Source organism: Neodiprion fabricii, chromosome 6, assembly GCF_021155785.1.
Source record: "Neodiprion fabricii isolate iyNeoFabr1 chromosome 6, iyNeoFabr1.1, whole genome shotgun sequence".
NCBI classification, from domain to species: Eukaryota; Metazoa; Arthropoda; class Insecta; order Hymenoptera; family Diprionidae; genus Neodiprion; species Neodiprion fabricii.
The window spans coordinates 20,816,002-20,824,414 of NC_060244.1; the positions used below are offsets into that span (position 1 = coordinate 20,816,002).

The following is an 8,413-nucleotide window of genomic DNA, read 5'->3' on the forward strand; positions in this document are numbered from 1 at the left end:
CTCCCATGAGCGACGCGATACAATATCAATTTATGTGATTGAAGTATTAATTATTATCATCGTCTTACTTACTCAGCACCTGTTTCATACAATAATTGAAAGATTAATGAATATTTTCACCTGAAATTGAAAAATCTTTTCAACGAAACTGTAAATCATCAAAAAACTTTTCCGCTATTAAGACGACAGACTGAAATTTACGAAATTTTAATTTCATATGCACCGTTTCAAAAAAATACAAAACAATCAAATGATCGTTTCATTTTTACCGATTTCATCGACTCGATTAATCAATGCGTTCATTATTTTTAGCTTATCGTCAGTGGCCATCGTTACCGCTACAACAATACCCAAGGTGGTAAAATACAAATCCTCTTAAAAACAAATCCGTGACACAGTGTATTACTAGAGTCATATTAACGTTGGAATCTCTCGCTTCCCGCTATTCGTTAAACTTTCAAGGAGGAAGAGCTGGCCGTGCAGATTTATGTAGTATAATACACGCAGTCTTAATCTCAACTTATCGCCTCCGCAGGTTTATCCGTACCTCGACACCGATAAGCAGTATACATATAACGCGGTTCCCCCAACTCATGAATCATACTCCCGGCCTGTGAATCGTTTCACGCTTGTATTTATTCCTCGAAGGAATTCGCGAGGTTTATCTCTTTCCTCGTGTTGTCGCTGCAGTGATTCGCAGAGCTGTTGCAACGTCGATAGTATACAATAATCGGTATGGATCGACTATTTCGTTCTTCGCTTTTCAGAAGCGAACGTTTTTCTCTTTTTATCCGCGGGTACAGTTATCAATTTTATCTGCAGACTTAACAAGGTCGATGAGTGAAATGACGATACTTTTTATTACATTTATTACGAGAGCCAAAGCCGCTTCGATTCAGACCAGAATCATTGAAATTCCGCCACTCGTTCTCGAGATATCGTCGGTCAAAAAAATCGATCACACATATACAAACACGTAAACGTCCACGTGAAAATGATCGAAGGTGATTCTCTGAATTTTAAAACCATGGATATCTAGTAAAAACTCAACTTTTCATTTTCCGTGCGATGACAATGACTTTCTTTTTTCACTGAAAACAGACAAACCGGAAGTTAAAGAGTATCGATATAAAATATTTGCGAAGCAAAGTAATCGAGACCGAGATCGAGGCTGTTCGTCGAAACCGCAAAGCAAAGCGCACCTGGATAAATAAACGACGTTCGTCTTTCCGCGGTATGTAGTTTAAGGAAAGAGGAAGTCCCTCGACGACGACGAGGTCCGTTCGCCATGCGTCCGCGAGTCGTCTCCTCGTCGAGTGGTAAAACCGGGTCCTCCTGACGTTGTCCGAGGCACGACACGTACGCGTCGACGATGCAGGGACATGTTTTTCTGCCCGATAACGATCGGGCACGAGTCTCTTATACCCGGGGTTCTTTATTCCGTTCAGGGAGCGCGTAGCCCGACGTAACGTACGAGCAAAGGTGCATCAAAGAAAAATAGCGATTCTCGACTGAATTATGATAAATGCACGCCCGATTTTATCTCCCGTCTCATCTTCGGACTCGGCGAGCGAAACCCCGCGTCGCTCCAGGTAGGCCATGAAAGCTGCCGCAATGCCCGTTGATCCATATTCTCCTCCCCCCATCTTCTCTCTCATTTTTATTCCGATTCTCTCGCCGGACGGAGCGGCAGCGTCGTCTCGTCAAATGGCGTTTATCCCGGTGCATCGATGCTGGGAAAAATGGGGTTCGCGATATCGCCAGGATACGTGGGTGGGCGTGAGTCCGTGTTGGAGATGCGCCACATGCACCGACCGCAAGCTCGCTCCTGACCTCGTCGATCCTGCAGCATCATGTCCTGAATTCGGAACGCTGATTTTCTGGGAAAAATCAGCTAACCCTGCACTACCTTTTAAAATTTAGGTCGCGAATCTCGCCTGTAGCCGATCGTTGCTGACTAAGATTCCGTCCGTAGAGCGATTTTGAAACTGCACCGTTCGCCAATATTCTCTAGACATTAGATTGGACGGATCGGTGCTGATTAGCTCAAATAGCTCGGGGTCCCATAGTTTTTCAATCTTTGTTCAAACGTCGGAGAAATTTTCACCACTCGAATTTAAGCCCTCGTAGAGAATTTAAACCTCTAGACTTTGTTCTGAATCACTTGTTGTCGGTGAAACGCAATACCCGCTCGGTTACAGACTAGAGAAGAGAAAAAGCCAATTCCAATTTCGGTTTTGTGCTCTACACCGATCGGAACTGGGTTCGCATTATTACGTCTGGCAGCTGGCCGTTTCGAACGTTCAATTAGCAGTTCGAGACGATATTTACAAAGCTCAAATACAAATTTAATGTACGGACAAATAGCAGAGCAAACTGCTGCCGTCGGACAGGATTAACAACGAACCATCGAATATACATACGTATGTATACGTATACCTAGACTAAACTATATTGTACAAAAGTTGGGAAGGATTTCCGTATCGAAACTGAAACTGAGTACCGAGCTTCGCGCTTGTTTCACTATTATACCTATAAGTTCAATAAAACAGAGAAATTAAACGAGCGTGAATTAGATTTTCAATATGCACCGTTGACACAGTCACGCCGGTGGGATTAATACAGACACTAAAGTACAAAATATTTTCCAGTTTCGTCCGTGTAACCCAAAGCCACGACATTACAGATAACGATGTTAATATTCTGGGAATAAGTCGTTATCCGTCCGATAACAGGCGTGATCGAAGTATTTTTTTCTCCCAAACGATTGGTGCAGCAAAACAGAGACTGACAGAGTACGTTTGTAATTCGTAAAGGTTTGAAATACGTGTATTAGGTATATACGTATATACAAGGGATCCTTGAATAATTCATGCAATTCATCCGGCACAAAAGTCTTAAATTTCAATTTATGAAACGGTTAGGTCTCAGGTATATGTATAATATATATATTACATATATACACATACACCCAAAGGCACGTAGATATGTAATATATGTGTGTAAGGTATATTCCGGGGTTCCCGTCGTGTCTATCTGAGGAACGTCGCGAGCAGAGTATTTCCATATTTCTTCATCGAATCGACATGCAGCGGCGTTATTACACGGGTCGATGCCATGCAAGGCCAATATCAAATTCCACCTGTTCGCCGATCCGGCTCCTCTAAAAGTAAGGTGCCACGCGCCCCCTTCTTCCCACATAAACTATCCGCGCCCTCCAACGTCGGAGGCCATAAAATTCACTCCCTGCAGCCTCCCTCGGGGGTGCGCGTAATGTTCCCGCCAAGGGTGGGGGAGTATACACTCTCCCTCTTTTTATACCCGGGTACGGGGACGCTCGCATACCTTGAGGGTAGTACCTCGAGTCCTCCGGCTGCAGGGGTGAAAACGCCTAATTGTTTTATCTTGTTCGCCGTTCCGCGAAACGGTGAAGAAGCAATTTTCAATTTTCTTTATCCGCCGTCCGCAGCGGAGGGACAATTTTCTCTTTCATTTGCGTATATCGAGGTTTAATAAGTTGACGAGCGATTTAGTGGACTACTGAATTTGTCATTCCTGAGGGGCGAGCTTACATCCGGAATGATTTTAACGACAGGTGAACGAGGCTGAAAACTTTTCCGCAATCTTCACTCTCTTCGTCTTCTTCTTCTTCTTCTTTTGGTATCATTCAATCTCGCCATCGTACAGCTCTTATGCTCCGACAAAGAGCGACTTCTAGATTTTCTTTTAAGATATAAGCGACTGTGTCTGTCTGAAATACGAGCCATAAATCAAACTACCCTCTCCCGAGACGCACTTTCTCTCTATGTTCAGGCAGGCACACGCGCATCAGAGGCTCCGAGATACACCCGAAAACGATCATTTGTCAGGAATTACTAATATACATATGATCCATGAAAATCTAAAATTCAAATCACCCTCCCATAAACGCGTCAAACCCGAGTCACTTATACCGATTCTTACGGAATTTTATGGCAAATAACTCGCCCCCAACCCCGCTCGCCACCGCGTCGAGAATAAGGGACGAAAGTCGTTTTCCGTCTGGGGCGAACAATTTTTTTTTTTTTTTTTAACAAGAAAAGTAAAATAAAATGACGTGAAAAATAAAATTCTGAGGAAAAAGTTGTTCGAAATAAGGTTATTCGGAAACGTTCCGCTTAACTTCTTCTTTCTTCTAAGACTATTGGGGGATTTCCTTGCAACTTTTTGCAGAAATGTTATCCTCGCGTCGTAATTTCCCTAAGGCTTAACCCTTGCCCAGTCGTTAATTAACCGAGTTGGTAGCTTAACTCGGTTCTGTGATTACCTTCTAAGTTCAGTCAAAGATACTGTTGGCTCAAGGTGAAAGGATAATGAGAAGGGACGATAGCGCTCGCGTCTAATCAAACATTTCCGAAGCATATTCCAGGAATTATTTTGTACTGGTTACCAATCCGTCGTCTGATTTCGCCTGAGCGACGTTATATCGAAAAAAGTTACAGGAAAAAAAGCCTTCCAAAATCGCATGCTTCTGCTGTAACAGTCCGAACTGACCCTGAATTTTTTTAACGCGATTTTCCAGCTATTGAAAAGTAATGTTAGAAAGTAAAGAATTTAATATATTTATAATACAGAAGGTTTTTCCAACTCTGTTACTCCATTTATTTTTTCTTTTTTCTTTTGCAATGACGAGACTGGAAAGAAAGGGGGACACAAAATTGACTCGAACCCTTCCCTTCATAACTGGCTAAAAAATTCTCCTCTTCCTGCCGGTATAATACGGTATCGCATGAATATTAGGAATTTCATCATAAAACACCGAGGGTGCGGGAACATGAACTCTCGTGTTTGAAAAAGGGGCCAAATCGACGTGTTTTCCCGTTTCAAATACCGCACTTAATAAAACTAGGACTTTCGGCGGTCACAGTATAAACGTTAAACGAGTCAAACATTTTTCGCAATGCCTGAAGATACGGCAATTTTACATTAAAAGAATTTATCGTCCCAATTCACCAACATCCATCAGCTAAATTATCGTACAAATATACACACACATATATGTATACCTATATAATATACGACAGCAATATCTTGTCGTAAGAAACGTTAATCGGTCCAGGGTAATTTCGAGTCGTAAAAATGTCGGTGGGGTTATTTTACCAAGTAAACAATAAACGGCTAGGTTATGTAAGCGTTGGATATCCAACACAGCTGATTGTGAGAGCATCGTGCGACGAGCTGCATAAACGCTTCATTGCACTCGTAGCTTTCAAGCGCAGTTCACGTCGCAGTTACGTGGTTCTCTTTCACTCTCTCTCTCACTCTCTCTAAAGTTTAAAGAGGCGACAACGTCGGATCTAGCCCTATGGATAGTACACATCCTCATTTAAATGAGATAAATCTTGTTGCGGGTAATTTTGGGCGCACATTGCGACGCGACGGGTCCGAGAGAGAGAAAGAGAGATAGAGAGAGCGATACGCGCACGTAACTTTCGTCCAAACGACCAATTGGACTCCGAGTCGAGAGGAAGAAGAAAACTTGACGTGAGAGTGCCGTCCGGGTTGAATTGGGGCCCGGGGATCGGCATCTCGATTCGAAACGCAACACTTACAACGAACGCTGCCTGACCCTCCAAAGTCCGTAGAGGTAGGCAAGCGCATTGCACGTACTTGGGAGGACTTGACGCGAGTATAAACATACTCGTTAACTTATTTACTCTCAAGAATAAACCTGCTCCTAAACTCTAATCAGTAATCGCGCTTCCACACGGCTGCCTAAAAGCCCTCGTATGTGCCGCGGTAGTCGCGCACTTATGCAGCGTGCCTCTCAAGCTCGCTATCACTCGAGGAATAATTATTATGGCTACCAGAGGAGAATCGGGAGGATAACGCTGACGCGGTTGTCACTAATTTTGGATCGTCAAATTCTCTGACTATGCCGGGGTTTGCTCATCCGAAATTGTTTTTATTCGAATATACACCTCTCGAGTCTGTTGACGTTGAAATAATGAACGACAAAATGTAATTAACCATAGTAAATTACAGTTTATTTATTTCAAAGTGCTTAGCAATCTGCTCGATATGCTTCAAACTTTCACTTGTAACTAATAGTTGAGCATACTCGGTTAAGCATTGAGTATTTTACCGAAACTGTGATAAAACCTTAAATTTTTTCCAAAAATTCGACATCGGAGTAGCCTGACTTGTCCACGATTTTTCAAGTATCAATTATTATTTTCCGCGCATAAAATTTCCGGGCACAATATTGATCGCGATTGCAGGTATAATCGGGAATGAATTTTCTCGATAAGCCGTAACATTTTCTTTTTGAAGCACGCGGAAAAAGCGTGCACGTGCAGTCGGAGCGGTTGAGCAGGTTCCGCGACGAAGAAGAATTCGCGAGTCTCTCTCACCCTTCGCCAATCTCTCCGCATGTAGCTTTTGCTTCAGGTCTCTCTGGACCCGCAGATTATACGTTTCGCAGGGTGCGGTAATTACGTGGTTGAAGTTAGTAACATTATCGCAACGAAACATTGTGGAAAAAGTCGCTGTTTCCTTAATTTTACAATCATGTTTAAAGAACTAAGATTTCGAAGTATGAACTCTTTTTACTTTATTACGGCTTACTGAGTTTCAGACAGTTCCAAAATCCCGAAATATCGACGGTTCCTCCTCAGCACGAATCGTTACGATAACGTTACTAACTTCGGTGCGATGCGGTGTTTGCGTTATAATTGCGGAAACACGCGACCCGCGAATAAGCGCTAAAATCGCGAAAAAACGAACTGCGAGAGGCCGTATTGAAAGAAAAGGATCGCGCATAATAAGAGCCATTCGGAATCGAAGAGCCGTGCGGCTGCATCACGACTCGTAAACCGGAGTCTCGCTGCCACGATCCCGGAGTTCTTGTTCCTCTCGTTCCCGTTCCCTCAGCCTCGCTTACATTCCTCCTCGCCGTTCATTCTCCTTCCATTCTCGACTTGCTCCTTTTGCTTCTTACTTCTCCGCCGGCGAAGTCGTACCTCGCGCGGAGTAAAAAACGCGGAATGATAATGCGTGCGGCGATGAATGGAGGAGAATGAATGGCGCGGATCGAACCTGCGGACGCGAATTATTGCGTAACGCGGTCGCGAAAATCGCGATCCTCTCCCCTTCTCTCCAACCGCCATTTTAAAAACGTCACGGGCCTAATTGTTACTTCGAAAAACGCACGCGAGCCGATCTTATCAATCTCAACAATAAGCGATTAATACCAATAACTCGGGACACCGTATTATTCAAATATTTTAGTGCGAGGGCGATTCGACCGCGACGCTTTTGCCCTAAGGTTTTGCATTCTTATCGCCAAATTTGCATAGATTAAAACCAAGGAGGTGGGAAGGAAAGCGACTCGGAAGGCAAGCAACCCGCGATACTGCCGCCCCTTTACATTCGAATATCCTTACAGAGTCACGAAACCTGCAGATGCAATTAGCGATTCAGTTTCAACGAATTTACGATCCGTACGAAGTAGAAAGAAAAAAAAAAAAGGATTCATCCCGCCTATTTCGATATCGTAATCGTCATCGTTAGCACAGACGTTGCGAAACCGAGTGTTCGACGAGTTTCGAAGCCGCCGATCCTCCTTTCAATCGGGAGTTTCGGAGATCTTACACTTTTCTCGCTGTGCGAGTAGGCAGTGATTTAATACGAGAGAGATATTTGAATAGTAAATTTGTCGAAGGCTCGGATGCGCGCTTCCATTGAACATACCTTCGTAACAGTTTTTCGAAAACTCTAGAGAAACTCGCGGGCTCGCAGAGTGCCATCGGAAAACCCGGTTCCAGAATAAGGAGCGCGGGTGATTTGAATACCCGCTGAGTGGTACAAGAAATGAAAGTTCCAAAGGACTTAACACTGTATAGAAAATACACTCGTAAAATATCTTTAGGTTCAAACTTACCAGTCGATCTTGCAGTGCAGCGGTCGACAAACATCGGCGACGAACAAAACGATCGCATAAACGTACGGCAAGTATTTACCCAGATAAGTCCTGACAACTACGACGAACGGTAAACGAAATATCCGAACAAACGAAATTACGTCGAAGAGTCAAAGAAAGAAATAAAAACTCCGCACGCGCACTTTTACCGAAAACACAATCACAACATAAACCACATGTTACATACGCGTCGTAATATCAAGCCGTGTAAATTATCGCGTAAAAAACACTCGGCTGTAAAATCGATTTACCATTTACTCCTGATTACGAAATTCGCTACGCAACCGCACTACGATGATCCGATCCGATCGCTCCGCGAAAAATCGAATGTATTATTCGAATGTATTCGAAATTATCGGATCGTCACTGCTGCTCGGGCAACTTTTGTCGATCACGGTGATTCTGAGATGGTCCAAACGAAGTGCGACCGAACTCTTCGGAGACTCGCGCTCA

At 43.6% G+C, this 8,413-nt stretch overlaps 1 protein-coding gene across 3 annotated transcripts in view; it reads right to left on the reverse strand.

The window, feature by feature from the left end:
* LOC124184620 (protein slit) overlaps window positions 1-8,413 on the reverse strand; it is a 199,949-nt gene extending 191,536 nt beyond the window's left edge. For all 3 annotated transcript variants that reach the window (XM_046574546.1, XM_046574549.1, XM_046574544.1), the window contains exon 1: window positions 7,922-8,413. The gene's annotated coding sequence lies outside the window, so the exon portion shown is untranslated. The remainder of the gene's footprint in view (window positions 1-7,921) is intronic.